Below are 20,428 nucleotides of genomic sequence, written 5' to 3'. Positions count from 1 at the left end.
CACCACTCTTGTTGTTCACGGTGTTGCCGTGGGCAACTGCCCCATTTCCCTTGTCTGTTTGTCTCGTGCACTTACTGAGCGTAGGGACTGCCGCCCAGTTGTACCCCGTCGCCTAGGGCGGGTCGTTGCAAGTAGGCAGGGACAGAGTGGCAGGTAGATTAGGGCTCACTTGTCCGTTTCCCTACCCCCATCATTACAATACTCTTAGAAATAAATAATCGTTTTGCAAAATAGCATAATATTTGTTTCCTTAATTAGTATATGTCAATTATTAAATAAACCAATTGATTAACATAAATGATGAAACATATTGTGCACTATGTGTGTAATCAACCTTCTTAATATCAAATAATCATAAACTAAAATGTAACAATGACATATAAAAATCTTTCTTGTCAAGTCACTTATCATGTGGTGATTTCAAATAAACCATTTCCCTTTATAATAGTTCAGCACACACACCAGTCACTCACAATATCGGCTGTTACCAGACACTCACAATACTGAGAATCCAATCTCACACATGTATACCTTTTGTGTGTACCTTTGGTAAAACAAGTGTATGACCAGAATGACTGTGTATAAACTCCTATTCTTTTATTATTCATCCACTGAACTATAATCTTCATTTAGTAATGCGCATCATATTACATTTAAATATGAATGTGACGTTTTTCATTGGGGACAACACATAAAACACATATAACATATAAACATAAAACATATAATACTCAATCCTGTCATCTTATCAGGCTTTTTTCTTATTTTGCTCTAAATGTGCACTTTTCTGCAGACGCAGCTATACAACGGATAATAGAGAATGCAGCATTAACCCCTTACTAGCCAAAACTTACGAGCTACAAGGTCAAAATGTCACCATGTGCTCCTGTCAATCAATGACCAGCATCTTCACAATATCGGTCCAGAATGGAGATCTGGGGCATCATGCTCTTGTAAGTAAAACACGTTATTATCTTATAATTAGCTATATTACTCTAACACTGTTAGGGTATGTTCACACTACAGCGTCCGTAACGGCCGAAATTACGGGGCTGTTTTCAGGAGAAAACAGCCCCGTCATTTCAGCCGTAACGGCATGTGCAGGCGCTTGAACGCCGCGTCCATTGCGGACGTAATTGGCGCTGCTTTTCATTGGAGTCAATGAATAACGGCTCCAATTACGCCCCAAGAAGTGACAGGTCACTTCTTTGATACGGGCGTCTATTTACGCGCCGTCTTTTGACAGTGGCGCGTAAATATACACCTCGCGTGAACAGACAAACGTCAGCCCATTGCTTTCAATGGGCAGGTGTTTGTCAACGCTTTCAAGCCGTAATTTCTGACGTAATTCGGGGGTTAAAACGCCCGAATTACGTCCGTAAATAGTGTGTGTGAACATACCCTTACTATAGATTAACATTATATCTTGTTAGACATTCAATGCAATTCTTAAAATGACTGTTAAGTAAACCAAAAATGAAAAAGATTTACAGTATTGTTTAAAATGTCTTGGAAAAACTCCTATAATGAGAGGAAATTTCATTAGTGACAATTTAGGACAGATGATATACAGTATATTCCAACAACCATATCTGGATAGTAAGAATCTTCACTTTATCAATCTCACTTTTCCTTCTACAATCCACGGTCATTACACTTATAATTATCCTATTGGCTTTAACTCTATTTCTAGCCAATTCCTAATCCACATCTATCTATCTATCTATCTATCTATCTATCTATCTATCTATCTATCTATCTATCTATCTATCTATCTATCTATCTATCTATCTATCTATCTATCTATCTATCTATCTATCTATCTATCTCTCTATCAATAATCCCTGAACATTTCTCCCAATGTTTCCTTTTTAGGAAGTGAAGAGTCAATTGATTCCTTTATGAATTCAGATGACGCCTTTCCCTCAATGTATGGCTAATAACTGGGGGCACGTCACCTCTGGAAACCTCTTGTTTCTGTAAACCTTTGGTTTATAAAGCTGTACATTGAAGAATTATACGTTGGCACATTCTTTTCTACTGGAATGTCACTATCTATAGAATTAGATGGTGGTTAATTCTTACTTACAACTGGCAACTGTGCTTCTTTGTGTTTTTTTTATTAATTTCTGGTACATTTAATCACCTCTCTGTTCTCTGCAACTCTGTCTATTAATCCAGGGCCCATCATCTCTCATGAAACCATCCCTTCTAGTATAACTGAGGACTCCCCTGCTTGGGCTTTCTACGTTATTTTCTCTAGGTTCTAAACTAAACCTTTCCCCGCATAGTTTTCAAACAACATCCGCTGTTGTTTTTCCCCACCCTGTACCTTGGGTGTTATGCCCTAATTCCCGGCTAGCCAGCCCTTTACCTTGGGCATACTTCGATCCAGATTTCCCCATGCCCCTCTGCTAAATCCCAGACTTACTAACGTATCCACCCTTATTTTGACTTTTTCAATGGGTTTTGCTGTGTGATGTCACGCTGCAGCAAGTTATCAGGGTCAAGACAAACCTGGCCACATACGGACTAACTCTTCAGTCTATTTTTTTCCTGGCCTATTTTAGTCTGTCTCATGGGGGTTACCATATGCACTATGCTAAATCTTTTAGTCTGTCATGGGGGTTCCCTATGCACTTCTGCTGATCAGTAGGGCAACCACGTATATCTGATCTGTTTAATCCTAAACAGCAGCCAAATAACTATCGTCAACAAGCACAAGTCCCTTAGTATAATATACGTTAACCTACTTTATGTTGTATTTAAAGGGATGGGTGTGATTTATAACTGTCTTAGGGGCCCGCGGATATTCTATAAACTTTCTAGTTACAGAGATGTTACTTAACCCCTTAAGGACGGAGCCTAGTTTTGGCCTTAAGGCTCAGAGCCCATTTTTCAAATCTTACATATTTCACTTTATGTGGTAATAACGTCGGAATGCTTAAACCTACCCAAGCGATTCTGAGATTGTTTTCTCGTGACACATTGGGCTTCATGTTCGTGGTAAAATTTGGTTGATATATTCAGTGTTTATTGGTGAAAAATTGCAAAATGTCGAGAAAATTTTGAAAAAATTGCATTTTTCAGAATTTAAATGCATCTGCTTGTAAAACAGATGGTTATACCACCAAAAATAGTTACCAGTTCACATTTCCCATATGTCTAATTTAGATTGGCATCGTTTTTTGAACATTCTTTTATTTTTCTTGGACGTTACAAGGCTTAGAACATAAACAGCAATTTCTCATATTTTTAAGAAAATTTCAAAAGCCTTTTTTTAAGGTACCTCTTGAGTTCTGAAGTGGCTTTGTGGGGCCTATGTATTAGAAACCCCCATAAAACACCCCATTTTAAAAACTAGACCCCTCAATGTATTCAAAACAGCAGTTAGAAAGTTTTTTAACCCTTCAGGCATTTCACAGGAATTAAAGCAAAGTGGAGGTGAAATTTGCAAATTTCATTTTTCTTGCTGAATTTCAATTTTATTCATTTTTTTTTCTGTAACACAGAAGGTTTTACCAGAGAAACACTACTAAATATGTATTGTCCAGATTCTGCAGTTTTTAGAAATGTCCCACATGTGGACCTACTGCGCTCGTGGACTAAAACACAAGCCCTAGAAGCAAAGAAGCACCTAGTGCATTTTGAGTCCTCTTTTTTTATTAGGATATATTTTAGGCAGCATGCCAGGTTTGAAGAGGTGTTGAGGTGTCAAAACATTAGGAATCCCCCAATAGTGACCCCATTTTGGAAACTACACCCCTCAAGGAATTCATTTAGGGTTGTTGTTACCATTTTGACCGCACAGTTTTTTCACAGCACGTATTTGAATTGGGCTCTGAAATGAAAAAAATGTCATTTTTTCCAATAAAATGTCATTTGTGATCAAAATTTCTTATTTTCACAGGGAACAAAATACCCCATTTGGTTGCCCAATTTGTCCTTAGTGTGGCAATACCCCATTTGTGGTGATAAACTGCCGTTTGGGCCCATGGGAGGGCTCAGAAGGAAAGGAGCGCTATATGTTTGTTGGAGTCCAGATTTTGTTGGATTGGTTTTCGGGTGCCATGTCGCATTTGCAGAGCCTCAGAGGTATCAAAGCAATGGAAACCCACCAAAAGTGACCCCATTTTGGAAACTACACCCCTCAAGGAATTCATTTATGGTTGTTGTTAGCATTTTGACCACACAGTTTTTTCACAGCACCTATTTCAATTGGGCTGTGACATTAAAAAAATGTCATTTTTTCCAATAAGATGTAATTTTTTACCAAAATTTCTTATTTTCACAGGGAACAAAATACTCAATTTTGTTGCCCAATTTCTCATGAGTGCATCAATACCCCATTTTTGGCAATAAACTGCCGTTTGGGCCCATGGGAGGCCTCAGAAGGGAAGGATCGCTGTGTGTTCTTTGGAGTACAGATTTTGCTGGTTTGGTTTTCGGGTGCCATGTCACATTTGCAGAGCCCCAGAGGTATCAAAGCAATGGAAACCCACCAGAAGTGACCCCATTTTGGAAACTACACCCCTCAAGGAATTCATTTATGGGTAATGTGACCTTTTAGACCCCAAAGTTTCTTCACAGAACTTATTTGAATTGGGCTGGGAATTAAAAAAATATATATTTTTTCCAATAATATGTCATTTTAGCTCAAAATTTCTTATTTTCACAAGAAATAAAATACTCCATTTTGTTGCCCAATTTGTCCTGAGTGCGGCAATACACCATTTGTGGTGATAAACTGCCGTTTGGGCCCATGGGAGGGCTCAGAAGGAAAGGAGCGCTGTGTGTTCTTTGGAGTACAGATTTTGCTGGATTGGTTTTCGGGTGCCATGTCGCATTTGCAGAGCCCCAGAGGTATCAAAGCAATAGAAACCCACCACAAATGACCCCATTTTGGAAACTACACCCCTCAAGGAATTCATTTATGGGTGTTGTGACCATTTTGACCTGATAGTTTTTTCACAGAACTTATTTGAATTGGGCTGGGATGTAGTTTTGGCTGAAAATTTCTTATTTTCACAAGAAACAAAATACCCCATTCTGTTGCGCAATTTGTTCTGAGTGCAGCAATACCCCATTTGTTGTGATAAACTGCCGTTTGGGCCCATGGGAGGGCTCAGAAGGAAAGGACCACCATTTGGCCTACTGGGGATTTTCTAGTGCGAAGTCATGTATGCAGAAGCCCCTGAGGTACCAGTACAGTTGAAACCCGCAAGAAGTGACCCCGTTTTAAAAACTACACCCTTAAGGCATTCATCTAGAGGTGTAGTGAGCATTTTGACTGGAGACCTACACCCCATAAACTGTAATCTGGGTTCTCCCGGGTATGGTAATACCCTACATGTGGCTGTTATCAGCTGCCTGGACACACAGCAGGGCCCAGAGGGGAAAGACGAGGTGGGATAAGCTGTGTGGAGTGCATCAGGGTACCGTATTTTCCGGACTATAAGGCGCACATAAAATGCTGAGAATTTCTCAGAAATAGAAAGTGCGCCTTATAATCCGGTGCGCCTTATATATGAACCCGACAGTAAAGAGAGGGGTTCATACAGGATCCTTTACCTCTATCGTGGGCGGCAGGGGTCGGCGGCGGCATACCACAGCACACACCATGCTCCTCCCCCCCGTGCGCCTAGGAATGAACTGAAAAAGTACGGTAAGGGTATGTGCACACACACTAATTACGTCCGTAATTGACGGACGTATTTCGGCCGCAAGTCCCGGACCGAACAGTGCAAGGAGCCGGGCTCCTAGCATCATACTTATGTACGATGCTAGAAGTCCCTGCCTCGCTGCAGGACAACTGTCCCGTACTGTAAACATGATTATACTACGGGACAGTTGTCCTGCAGCAAGGCAGGGACTCCTAGCGTCGTACATAAGTATGATGCTAGGAGCCCGGCTCCTTGCACTGTGTTCGGTCCGGGACTTGCGGCCGAAATACGTCCGTCAATTACGGACGTAATTAGTGTGTGTGCACATACCCTAAACGTTTTGATTTGCAATTACAGCTGAACCAGTTGCAAGTTATTGTTAAAAAGTGTAATAAATTTTGACTTGCAGTCTGAGCAATGGTTTATTTAACGGTAATGTGCTGCGCCTTATAATCCAGTGCGCCTTATATATGAAACATGATTGCTTATAAGGCGCTCATAGAAAGTGCGCCTTATAATCCGGTGCGCCTTATAGTCCGGAAAATACGGTAAGTAAAATTGGGGTAAATTATAAACCAAGGGATGTATGATAAATTTTAAAACACTTTCATACAGAGCTCTGGTTATTCGGGACACGTGTCACATTGATATATTGTGTCATCCATTATCGCCCTCTTATAGCAGACTTTGCACCTCTTTTGACTTTTTCCCTTCTTGCCAGTTTGGGGAACTTCTCCTGGAAAGTGTTGTCCTGGTACAATGCGTGTGGCCCCGCTTCCAGAAGTACTGGGTGCCCCCCCCTTCTTGGTCCCTAAAGATTAGGTTCTTGATAATCACCTCTTGAAATTCCAGGAAAGTTCCCGTCTGGCCTGCACATCGACGTAGCATGTACGCATTGTACAATGCCATCTGTATGATGTGCCCGGCCAGCTTCTTATACCACATAACATGGCGCTGTAGGGCTTCAGGGCTTGATCTTACAAGTCCATCCCTCCCATGTACCTATTGTAGTCCAGGATGCAGTCTGGTTTGGGGGTGGCCTTTCCTTCATATATCTTAAACCTGTAGGTATACCCTGATGCACTCTACCACAGCTTATACATCTTCACGCCATACCTTGCCCTCTTACCCGGCAGGTACTCGCGGAATTGAACCCTCCCTTTAAAATGTACCAGGGACTCATCAATAGAAATACACTTCTCGGGGGTGTATGCTTGGGAAAACCGGGCACTGGAACGGTCTAATAGGGGTCTCCGTTTATACAAACAGTCAAAACTGGGGTCATCTCGGGGTGGGCACGGCTCATTATCAGTATGATGTAAGAAGCGAAGTATTGCCTCATTTATTTATTTTTTTAGGTTCCAGTTCAGTTCTGAAGTTGCTTTGAGGGGCCCATATATTAGAAACCCCTATCAAATACCCCATTTTAGAAACTAGACCCCTCAAAGTATTCACAACAGCATGTAGAAAGTTTATGAACCCTTTAGGTGTTTCACAAAAATTTAGAGCAAAGTAGAGGTGAAATTTACATTTTTTTTTGTCAGAAAATCCTCTTTATACCATTTTTTTTATAACACAAAAGGATTTATCAGCGAAACGCAACTCAATACTTATTGCCCAGATTCTGCAGTTTTGAGAAATATCCCACATGTGGCCCTAGTGCGGTAATGGACTGAAGCACCGGCCTCCGAAGCAAAGGAGCAGCTACAATCCATTGTAGTTTTCTTGGGGTGCATGTGGCTTTTTGATCAGTTTTTATTCTATTTTTAGGTGGCGTGGTGACTATAAAACAGCAATTCTACTATTGTTTTTTTTTTCGTTTTTTTTTACAGCGTTCACCGTGCACTATAAATAAAATATTCACTTTATTCTGCGGGGCGATACGATTACGGAGATACCAGATGTTTATAGTTTTTTTTTATGTCTTATGGCGTTTGCACAATAAAATAAGTTTTGTAAACAATCATTCACTTTTTGTGTTACCTTATTCTAAGAGTCAGAACGTTTTTATTTTTCAATCAATAAAGCCGTGCGAGGACTTATTTTTTGCGTAACGAACTGTAGTTTCGATCAGTACCATTTTTAGGTACATGCGACTTTTTGATCTCTTTTTATTCCATTTTTTGCGAGGTGAAGTGACCAAACAATTGTGATTGTGGTACGGTTTATTATTATTTTATTTTACGGCGTTCACCGTGCAGGATAAATAATGAAATAATTTTGTAGTTCAGGCCGTTACGGACGCGGCAATACCAATTATGTATAGTTTATTTGTTTGTTTATATATTTTTATTAATAATAAAGGACTGATAAGGGAAAAAGGGGGATTTTTACTTTTATTACTTTTAAAACTTTTATTTTCTTATTTTTACACATCTTTTTTTAACTTTTTTTTTACTGTATTACTTTGTCCCACTAGGGGACATGAGGGCAGGAGGCCCTGATCGCTATTCTAATACACTGCACTACATGCGTAGTGCAGTGTATTAGAACTGTCAGCTAATCACTGACAGCAAGCATAGTGGGTCCTGACGTTGTCAGAACCCACTAGGCTTCCGTCTATGGCATAGCCGGACGCCATTGTTTGGTGTCCGGTTGCCATAGTCACCATCGCCGGCCGCTATCGTGTAGCAGGCCGGCGATGGCAGCTTAACCCCTAAAAAGCCGCGATCTCTATAGAACGCGGCTTTTAAGGGGTTAATCAGCGGGGACACAGCGATCGGTCCCCGCTGTAGGAGCTGTGACAGCTGCTGAACAAGACAGCAGCTGTCACAGCTCCTGTATGTGTCGGAAGGACGACCGAAACGGCCGTTACTCCCGAGACGTACTATTACGGCATGGAGCGCGAACGATACAGCTGCCATGACGTAATAGTACGTCAAGGAGCGGGAAGGGGTTAACAATCAGAAACTCATTCAGATTGATCATCCAAGGATTAGCCCACATACATACTCTTACTTCCGGCCAGGTGCGCCTCCTATGCGTCACAGTCTGGATGAGCGAAAGTCCTAACAATCACTTGGGCGGGGATAGTTACCCGTCACTTCTGCAAGGATCAATTTTCAACCTGATCCTAATACAGACTAAAGCCAGGGACAGGCCCTTTAGCGTTATCTCGGTATTTGTTTGTTTCTGTATGTCTTAGGATCAGAAAACAAACGCTCCCTAATCTCAGCCTCTCACAGATACACTCACAGATTTGTTTCTACTCACACACCTATTCCTATAACACATACAACAGCTCATAGACAAATGGTGTTTATGGTTCCCAATTAGTCAAAAGAGACAATACCTGGACGGCAGCTAAAACAAGAGAGAAGTGCACAGTAAGAATAACATTTCTTACTCACTGGTTTTGCGTGCAGTCCTCCCTTATCTTAGCTGTCATCCACCTTAGATTATCGCCTTTGATCTGTGTTGAGATCTTGGACAATAACCCCCATGTAATGTCGCTGCAGAATTTACTATGTCCCTTAACTTTGGACATTATCTGCACTTGTCTATGAGTTATATAAATTAATGCTCTCTCACTGGTGGATCTGAGAGAGGCTGGCCGGCTGGAGAGAGACCATAACATGCAGCGTCGGTGTTCAAAAACAGTCTCTGCCCTAGGGGGTGGATCCATATTTATTTATAGGAAAATGAGAGTAGGTGTAACGCTCAAAACTTGCAAACATAAACATTCTACATATGGTAACATACAGAATCCCAATCTCATCTTTAGTATATATCCTTAGCCAAAAGAAATACAATGTCATCACGTTTTGTCACGTGGCCTCTGTAACAGCTGAATGCAAAGTCATAAACGAGAAGACTTAGAATAGAATAGCCAACCACCCTCTGTAGGCTGTTGTTACAGCAGATCTGTAAGCTGCAGTTACACCTATCCATAGCAGTAGATATTAAGCACTTTTCGGTTCACACATATAAAGATATTAAAATATTTTTGAAAGTATGCTTTAAGGGTCTTTAAGAAGTTTTCAAAGTGGGTTTAAAGATGTTGTTTTTTTATATTGGATTAAAAAAAACAGATCCATGATTATTAGGAAGCATCTATTTTAACCAGTTGCTGTCTGTCCATAAACTATAAACGACCTGGTTTTCCTCAGCTATCTCTGCAGAGTTTCCCCTCTTCGCCTCTCTCACTTCATCAGAATTAATTATGTAAATTATTTTATTACACAATATTGTATGTTCTGAGAAAAACAAGACCAAATAAATATACACTACCGTTCAAAAGTTTGGGGTCACCCAGACAATTTTCCATGAAAACTCACACTTATATTTATCAAATGAGTTGAAAAATGACTAGAACAAATAGTCAAGACATTGACAAGGTTAGAAATAATGATTTTTATTTGAAATAATAATTTTCTCCTTCAAACTTTGCTTTGGTCACAGAATGTTCCATTTGAAGCAATTACAGCAATGCAGACCTTTGGCATTCTAGCTGTTCATTTTCTGAGGTAATCGGGAGAAATTTCACCCCATGCCTCGAGAAGCCCCTCCCACAAGTTGGATTGGCTTGATGGGCACTTCTTGCGTACCATACGGTCAAGCTGCTCCCACAACAGCTCTATGGGGTTGAGATCTGGTGTCTGCGCTGGCCACTCTATTACAGATAGAATACCAGCTGCCTGCTTCTTCCCTAAATAGTTCTTGCATAATTTGGAGGTGTGCTTTGGGTCATTGTCCTGTTGTAGGATGAAATTGGCTCCAATCAAGCGCTGTCCACAGGGTATGGCATGGCGTTGCAAAATGGAGTGATAGCCTTCCTTATTCAAAATCCCTTTTACCTTATACAAATCTCCCACTTTACCAGCACCAAAGCAACCCCAGACCATCACATTACCTCCACCATGCTTGACAGATGGCGTCAGGCACTCTTCCAGCATCTTTTCAGTTGTTCTGCGTCTCACAAATGTTCTTCTGTGTGATCCAAACACCTCAAACTTCGATTCGTCTGTCCATAACACTTTTTTCCAATCTTCCTCTGTCCAATGCCTGTGTGCTTTTGCCCATATTAATCTTTTCCTTTTATTAGCCAGTCTCAGATATGGCTTTTTCTTTGCCACTCTGCCCTGAAGGCCAGCATCCCGGAGTCGCCTCTTCACTGTAGACGTTGACACTGGCGTTTATCGGGTACTATTTAATGAAGCTGCCAGTTGAGGACCTGTGAAACGTCTATTTCTCAAACTAGAGACTCTAATGTACTTGTCTTGTTGCTCAGATGTGCAGCGGGGCCTCCCACTTCTCTTTCTACTCTGGTTAGAGCCTGTGTGTGCTGTCCTCTGAAGGGAGTAGTACACACCGTTGTAGGAAATCTTCAGTTTCTTGCCAATTTCTCGCATGGAATAGCCTTAATTTCTAAGAACAAGAATAGACTGTCGAGTTTCACACAAAAGCTCTCTTTTTCTAGCCATTTTGAGAGTTTAATCGAACCCAGAAATGTAATGCTCCAGATTCTCAACTAGCTCAAAGGAAGGTCAGTTTTATAGCTCCTCTAAACAGCAAAACTGTTTACAGCGGTGCTAACATAATTGCACAAGGGTTTTCAAGTGTTTTCTAATCATCCATTAGCCTTCTAACACAGTTAGCAAACACAATGTACCATTAGAACACTGGAGTGATGGTTTCTGGGAATGGGCTTCTATACACCTATGTAGATATTGCATTAAAAACCATATGTTTGCAGCTAGAATAGTCATTTAGCACATTAACAATGTATAGAGTGTATTTCTGATTAATTTAATGTTATCTTCATTGAAAAAAAACTGTGCTTTTCTTTCAAAAATAAGGAAATTTCTAAGTGACCCTAAACTTTTGAACGGTAGTGTAGGTTGGCAGAGAAATAGAACAACAATTTGCTATTAAATTGTCACATGGCTAAAACTTGAATGGGGCCACTTCACTAGGTCCACCTTATTAGTACTTGATAGGACCCTCTTTCCCCTTAGAACAGCCTGAATTCTTAGTGGAATCATATTACAATGTACTTAAAACCTTTATTACAGATTCTGATTAATAACCTCACTCTGTCTATTCCACTACATCCTAAAGATGTTAAAGATGATATATAGAGCTAATTAGAATGTCTGTGAATTCAGCCTGAGATGTGTGCTTTGTCTCGTGACAAATTTTGTTAAATGTAGACTGTGGCCAATATCCGATTGTCTGTAACATTAAGTTAAGATGTTGTATGTCTTATTAGTATTTAAAGGGCCAAATGTGTTGGCAGAGAACAGGCTTCATTGTCAGACAAGGTTCTGCTTTTTCAAAAAAATTTTTTTATCAAGTCAAGCTTTATGTAATAAAAGTGGAAAACTGGGTGTAAACCCGAATCCTGGACTTTGTCATTGATTTATTCTAACGTGTTATACAAAGTGTTGTAAGGCTGGAATCACATATATAATTTTTTCGCTGAAGCCAGGAGTGGATTTAAAAGGCTTGGCTTAAACTTCTTCCTGCTTGATCCACTTCTGACTTTGGCTCAAAACACTGCATGTGTGTTTCCAGCCTAATATGAATGTTATACATTTGTCAACTTTTCTATTTTGAAACAAAATCACAAAACAAATTTTTAATCCTAACAGAAAATTCCAGTAAGAACTCTGAGGGAAACTTCAGATTATTGCTAAATTATAAAGTAGAAGATGAAGATATCATCCAGCACTCTTCAGGAGGAAACCTAATTAACCTTAATGTACATCCAGGACTTCACAGTAAAGACCTGTCATATCATTTCACTAATCATGAGGAACATTCTCCTTAGCAATCACAGATTGTTACCACATGTACAGCTCAGAAAGGGGGTAAAAGGTTTCAATGTGGTAAACCGTTCACAAAAATCTCACGTCTTTTTACAAAGAAAATAATTCACACAGAGGAGAAGCCATATTCATGTTCATTATGTGAGAAATATTTTACAGATAAATCACATCTTGTTAAACATGAGAGACTTCACACAGCCATATTCATGTTTAAAATGTGGAAAATGTTTTGCACAAAAATCAAATCTTGTTACACATGAGAAAAGTCACACAGGAGAGAAGCCGTATTCATGTTCAGAATGTGGGAAATGTTTTGCACAAAAATCGAATCTTGTTCAACATGAGAGAATTCACACAGGACAGAAGCCATATTCATGTTCAGAATGCGGGAAATGTTTTACACAAAAATCACATCTTGTTATCCATGAGAGAAGTCACACAGGAGAGAAGCCGTATTCATGTTCAAAATGGGGAAAATGTTTTACAGCTCAAGCAAGTCTTATTGTACATAAGAGAAGTCACACAGGAGAGAAATCATATTTGTGTTCTGAATATGGGAAACGTTTTACTACTAAAGGCAAACTTAGTGCTCATCAGAGTAACCATACAGGGGAGAAGCCATTTTGATGTTCTATATGTGGTAGATGTTTTACAAGAGAATTAAAGTTTGGAACTCCTCAGAGAATTCACATGGAGTAGAAACCATAATCTCGTTTAGAATGTTGGAAATGCTATAAGAGCAAAAAAAAAAAATATGTTAACCCCTTAACTGCTCTGTGGCTTGAAAAACAAGTGGTTTGTATATCAAGTGGAGTTCCAAAAACCGGATTGATTTACTGTGTTGTGTGTGACAAAGTGGGGGGCCATTGTATGTGATATATGTATTGATTGCTTGCTTGCTACAAAGTTTGCAAAAGTGACATTATTTAAAACCATTTTTCCTTTGCAGTTTCCTTCCTGAGTAGCTGAGTAAGGGGGAGGGGTTACTGCTACCAGGTGCTATAAATCAGGCCTCACTACTCTGTAGAGCCTGCTCTGTGGCTTGAAAAACAAGTGGTTTGTATATCAAGTGGAGTTCCAAAAACCGGATTGATTTACTGTGTTGTGTGTGACAAAGTGGGGGGCCATTGTATGTGATATATGTATTGATTGCTTGCTTGCTACAAAGTTTGCAAAAGTGACATTATTTAAAACCATTTTTCCTTTGCAGTTTCCTTCCTGAGTAGCTGAGTAAGGGGGAGGGGTTACTGCTACCAGGTGCTATAAATCAGGCCTCACTACTCTGTAGAGCCTGCTCTGTGGCTTGAAAAACAAGTGGTTTGTATATCAAGTGGAGTTCCAAAAACCGGATTGATTTACTGTGTTGTGTGTGACAAAGTGGGGGGCCATTGTATGTGATATATGTATTGATTGCTTGCTTGCTACAAAGTTTGCAAAAGTGACATTATTTAAAACCATTTTTCCTTTGCAGTTTCCTTCCTGAGTAGCTGAGTAAGGGGGAGGGGTTACTGCTACCAGGTGCTATAAATCAGGCCTCACTACTCTGTAGAGCCTGCTCTGTGGCTTGAAAAACAAGTGGTTTGTATATCAAGTGGAGTTCCAAAAACCGGAGTTCAAAAGAGGAGTTAAAGTCCCAGTAAGTGCTCTTCTACTTTTTCTTTTTGATTAACACCTGTTCGCTGTTTTTTTTTTTTTGTAACTTGGATAATGGATAGCAAGATTGGAGGTTTTCTTCAGTGCACAGTTTGCCATATGTATGCACGACTGGAGCCGGAGTTCCAGGGTGAATATCTCTGTGGCAGATGTGAGCATGTTGTTCACCTGGAAGCTTGTATTAGAGATCTGGAGGAGCAGAATGCAACACTGAGGAGGATAGACAATTTTGAGCGGAGCTTGCTGCTCACAGAGCATGCAGTTAGTGGGTTTGAACTGGAGGGTGAAGACATGGGTGATCAGGATCAGGTTAGTAGCTGGGTTAATGTAGTTAGGGGCAGTAGAAAGGGGTCAAAGAAAAGGAAGGCCATTCCGGTTTCTGACATTCCAGGCAAAATTGCCAAGTTGGGTGATGATGCGAGGGTGTCAGTCTCAGAAATGGCAGCCCTAGTGGATACTGATCTCCCTAACAGCCGGGAGAACAGCCCAGCTAGTAGTCGGCGGGATGGTAATGCAGGTAAGCCAAGACAATTGATAGTCGTAGGGGATTCTATAATCAGGAAGACGGATAGAATAATTTGTCGCCAAGACCACCTCAACCGAATGTTTTGCTGTCTCCCTGGTGCCAGGGTTCGGCATGTGGTGGAACGGGTGGACAAATTGCTGGGAGGGGCTGGTGATGATCCAGCTGTCGTGGTCCATGTCGGTACCAACGACAAGAATTTTTCATAAAAAATTACATCTTATTGGAAAAAAATGACATTTTTTTAAATGTCACAGCCCAATTGAAATAGGTGTTGTGAAAAAACTGTGCTATCAAAATACTAACAACAACCATAAATGAATTCCTTGAGGGGTGTAGTTTCCAAAATGGGGTCACTTCTGGTGGGTTTCCATTGCTTTGATACCTCTGAGGCTCTGCAAATGCGACATGGCACCCGAAAACCAATCCAGCAAAATCTGGACTCCAACAAATACATAGCGCTCCTTTCCTTCTGAGCCCTCCCATGAGCCCAAACGGCGGTTTATCACCACAAATGGGGTATTGCCACACTAAGGACAAATTGGGCAACAAAATGGGGTATTTTGTTCCCTGTGAAAATAAGAAATTTTGATCACAAATGACATTTTATTGGAAAAAATGACATTTTGTTTCATTTCACAGCCCAATTCAAATACGTGCTGTGAAAAAACTGTGCGGTCAAAATGGTAACAACAACCATAAATTAATTCCTTGAGGGGTGTAGTTTCCAAAATGGGGTCACTATTGGGGGATTCCTACTGTTTTGGCACCTCAACACCTCTTCAAACCTGGCATGCTGCCTAAAATATATTCTAATAAAAAAGAGGACTCAAAATGCACTAGGTGCTTCTTTGCTTCTAGGGCTTGTGTTTTATTCCACGAGCGCACTAGAGCCACATGTGGGATATTTCTAAAAACTGCAGAATCTGGACAATACATATTTAGTAGTGTTTCTCTGGTAAAACCTTCTTTGTTACAGAAAAAAAATGAATAATGTTGAAATTCAGCGAGAAAAATGAAATTTTTCAAATTTCACCTCCACTTTGCTTTAATTCCTGTGAAATGCCTGAAGGGTTAAAAAACGTTCTAAATGCTGTTTTGAATACTTTGAGGGGTCTAGTTTTTAAAATGGGGTGTTTTATCAGGGTTTCTAATACATAGGCCCCTCAAAGCCACTTCAGAACTGAAAAGGTACCTTAAAAAAAAGGCTTTTGAAATTTTCTTAAAAATATGAGAAATTGCTGTTTATGTTCTAAGCCTTGTAACGTCCAAGAAAAATAAAAGAATGTTCAAAAAACTATGCCAATCTAAAGTAGACATATGGGAAATGTGAACTAGTAACTATTTTGGGTGGTATAACCGTCTGTTTTACAAGCAGATGCATTTAAATTCTGAAAAACTCTATTTTTTCAAAATTTTCTCTACATTTTGCAATTTTTCACCAATAAACACTGAATATATCGACCAAATTTTACCACGAACATGAAGCCCAATGTGTCATGAGAAAACATTCTCAGAATCGCTTGGGTAGGTTTAAGCATTCCGACGTTATTACCACATAAAGTGAAATATGTCAGATTTGAAAAATGGGCTCTGAGCCTTAAGGCCAAAACTAGGCTGCGTCCTTAAGGGGTTATACACCTCAGATTATTCACAGACATTTAACAGCCAATAAGATTGTTTATTTTTTTTGGGTGGAATTAGCCTGGATCTGCCAAATTATATTTACCTGAGGTCAACTGTGACCGGGATCTATGAAGGAAAAGTATTATGGATATAAAGAAGAAAAGAAGAGCCTGGTTTAGGCCATGTTCACATCTGCGTCGAAGGCTCCGTTAGGGGCTTTTGATGCAGATCCAGCCGGTTTTGCCGGAGTTTACCAGAGACAATAGCGCAGAATGCTGCGCTATTGTGTCCGGTGAAATCACGGACACCCCCACAGAAAGCCGACAGAACTTATTAAAGTCAATGGATTCCATCGGCAACCGGCGGTATCCGTTGTGTAATGGAACCGTTGGTTCTGTCATTCCCTTGTTCTGCTCCTCTGACGGAGCAGAACATCAGAACACACCAACGCAGGTGTGAACCCAGCCTTACTTACAAAGCAGAGAAGCTGAATTTTCACCATGAACCTCGCTTCTTTTTACTGTATTCATAAATTCCCCCACACTGCAGGAGAATCCAGAGTGACTGTAATGTCAGGATAGTGAGACAGACAGGTGAGCCCTAATCTACCCGCCACTCAGTCCCTGCCTACTTGCACAGCCCGTCCTAGGCGACGGCGTACAACTGGGCGATGGTCCCTACGCTCAATATGTGCACGACAGACAAAACAAGACAAGGGTACAAAGAAGCAAAGGGAAGTAGGGCAGTTGCCCACGGCAACACCGTGAGCAACAGAGTAGTGGACGAGCCGAGTCAAACCAGGAGTGTACGTGGTAACAAATGCAGAGTAGGAGAATAGTCAGTCAAGCCAGGTTCAATATGAAGCAGAGGTCAATGGTAAGAGCAGAAACAGCAGAGCCAGGAAACAAGAGAATCACAGGCAAAGAACAAACAGCAAATGAAGGTATAAGTAGACCAAGGGCGGGAGCAAGAACCGTCTGGCCAGGCTGCGATAGGCTCTCCCACTACACGACTGTAATTACGGGGAATTGAGAAAGTTCATTGTGGCATCAGAGGGGGCAACATGAAGAAGACACTTGCACAGAAAGAGTGCAGGTGGATCGTCCTACTGGGGTCAATGAAACCCGAGGGATTGAACGAAACATTAAGTTTTGCACCTTTCCTGTAAAATCTACTGCTGAGTTTGTTTATTTGTTATTAATTATGTTTTTTGTATTATAGTTATGATTTTTTAGATATCCTTCTACTTGTCCCATGTGTCTGGTTCCCGTGTGTGGTGCAAATATGACGCGATCCATCTGAACTTCCAGGAGAAGATAAGATCAAAAAAACGAGGATGTTTGTTGATTTCTCTATTTATAATTATTACCATGTAATGATGTGATATTATATGTAGATGGCGCTATTGTGCCGCAATACTTCTTTATAATATAGCCCTCTTCAGAGTGGCTTACTATGACAACTTCTCTTAACATAATAGGGCGAAAATGTAACATACTCCCCGACTAATGTATTCGGGAATAATGTCAACTTAGTGAATCTCTGGATTTATATTTATTTATCTATTTTAGTCTCTATACACTATCACTTGGGGGGAGAGTATTCCGTACCTTTCTACATTATAGTAGGTTTCTTGATAGAGAGTACTATATCTTTGTTTATGACCCTGATATTGTATCAGGGTATATTTATAACACTATTAATATTTGTTTGTGTTCCTTTTGATATCACTATATGTACACAGCTCTGTGTACCTTAATGGTTTATCCCTAATTTATGTCCAACGCAATACTAAGTATGTGCGCTGGCATATCATACACATATTACTCTTTATTTACTTTACTTTTTTGTTGTTATTATTATTTTTATTTATTTACTGTGTATTCTTTGTGTTCACTCAATGCTTGTCTTATTATATAAATATATTTGTGTATCACGTATATTTTCTACTTATGTACTATTTGTCCTGTTTTACCTTGTATATTCACATATGCCATTGATGCCTATTTAAACATAAAATGACCCTATAACTACATCATTATGTTAATAGAATTACCAAAATATGATGAACACCTTATGCTCTAATCCTGGGATCCTGATTCTCTCATCATTTGAACCCACTTACCTTCTTGATGACGTGCGCTTGCTCGGTGATGCGGCTTGCGGCGACGCCTGCCCCCTTCGGCTTCGATACGTGCACTGCGCATGTCCGGAACTCCTGTCACGCGTCGGGAATCCGGATGTGCGCTCCAGCATGCGGGGCCGGATGTGGGCATGCCTCGCTTCCGGTCGCGTCATCGGACAAGCGCCGATTCTTGTCTCGGCGCTAATGTGGATTCATTTCATTACACACACACACTATAAAAGGACCACACACACTATGGGTTTGATGTACCCCCTGAGGAAGCGACCAAAAACAGCGAAACGCGCGTTGGGGGTTCTTCTGTGGACCGTTCAGCACGGACGTATGTTGATACTCTCGTTTTGAATGGGTAAGACTGCATTACTACAACTGCTCACCGTTTATTTACTGATTCTCCCTATGTGACTCCCTTGTGACCTGGTAATATCCACTGTATTTATATATAACTGAGAGGACACTGTGGATTATCAGTATATAATCCATGTTGATGAGATACATTACATATCTAACTGTGTGGGTAGCATATATGGTTTTGCCCTATATACCATTTCATTACGTAATACTGTCCTGTGCTGTATCACGGTATTAGTACTAGAGTCTTCTTATGAAGTGTTTTTAATTGTATGTTATTTTCTAAAAATAAAATTGATATATTCTTGTATACTCAGACGTTAATCTCTAGTTTTTTCTTCGGTATGGTTTGATAATCATGGAGCAGTCTATCTGATACATTATGGGGGGAAGTTGGTCTCTTAAACTTTACCTAGCCTGTAACCAATATATGCTTGGAGTCTATTTATCTATCTCTCCCACTCCTCAGCCTACCAGCCTGAGTGGTAGCAGATCAAGTCACTCTAGCAGACCTAGGAACAGATGCAGGATGATTAACCACGGGCGTCGACACAAAAGCTGTGTCAGGCAAATCCTTTACAGTGACAGTCAGGACAATGTAAACGTTTTGTTTTTAACATATATGGATTTTTTTATTTTTTACTTTCATTAAAACAGTATTAAAAGATGAAGGTGATGGAATGAAACAAAAAAAATCACTAACAAATGAACTTTGCAATTGAATAAAATTAAAAATCCACAAATGCCATAAGTGTATTTATCACTAACTTAAAGAATTAGAATCAGGGACGACGGCCCCCAAATCACGCCCATTTTCGGTAATGAATGGCCACACGATTTTTCTGGTAATTCCACAGTATTTACTGACTAAATCGCGTGGCCATTTGTCACCTACAGTGAAGGAAATAAGTATTTGATCCCTTGCTGATTTTGTAAGTTTGCCCACTGTCAAAGACATGAACAGTCTAGAATTTTTAGGCTAGGTTAATTTTACCAGTGAGAGATAGATTATATTAAAAAAAAAAAAGAAAATCACATTGTCAAAATTATATATATTTATTTGCATTGTGCACAGAGAAATAAGTATTTGATCCCTTTGGCAAACAAGACTTAATACTTGGTGGCAAAACCCTTGTTGGCAAGCACAGCAGTCAGACGTTTTTTGTAGTTAATGATGAGGTTTGCACACATGTTAGATGGAATTTTGGCCCACTCCTCTTTGCAGATCATCTGTAAATCATTAAGATTTCGAGGCTGTCGCTTGGCAACTCGGTTCTTCAGCTCCCTCCATAAGTTTTTGATGGGATTAAGGTCTGGAGACTGGCTAGGCCACTCCATGACCTTAATGTGCTTCTTTTTGAGCCACTCCTTTGTTGCCTTGGCTGTATGTTTCGGGTCATTGTCGTGCTGGAAGACCCAGCCACGAGCCATTTTTTATGTCCTGGTGGAGGGAAGGAGGTTGTCACTCAGGATTTGACGGTACATGGCTCCATCCATTCTCCCATTGATGCGGTGAAGTAGTCCTGTGCCCTTAGCAGAGAAACACCCCCAAAACATAATGTTTCCACCTCCATGCTTGACAGTGGGGACGGTGTTCTTTGGGTCATAGGCAGCATTTCTCTTCCTCCAAACACGGCGAGTTGAGTTAATGCCAAAGAGCTAAATTTTAGTCTCATCTGACCACAGCACCTTCTCCCAA

At 40.3% G+C, this 20,428-nt stretch overlaps 1 pseudogene; it reads left to right on the top strand.

Moving 5' to 3' along the window:
* LOC142705333 (uncharacterized) overlaps positions 1–13,132 on the top strand; it is a 60,483-nt pseudogene extending 47,351 nt beyond the window's left edge.
* Positions 13,133–20,428: the final 7,296 nt, after the last annotated feature.

This window comes from Rhinoderma darwinii, chromosome 1, assembly GCF_050947455.1.
Source record: "Rhinoderma darwinii isolate aRhiDar2 chromosome 1, aRhiDar2.hap1, whole genome shotgun sequence".
NCBI lineage: Eukaryota > Metazoa > Chordata > Amphibia > Anura > Rhinodermatidae > Rhinoderma > Rhinoderma darwinii.
The sequence above is the reverse complement of the archived record's forward strand: the minus strand, read 5'-3'. Positions and strand labels throughout refer to the sequence as shown.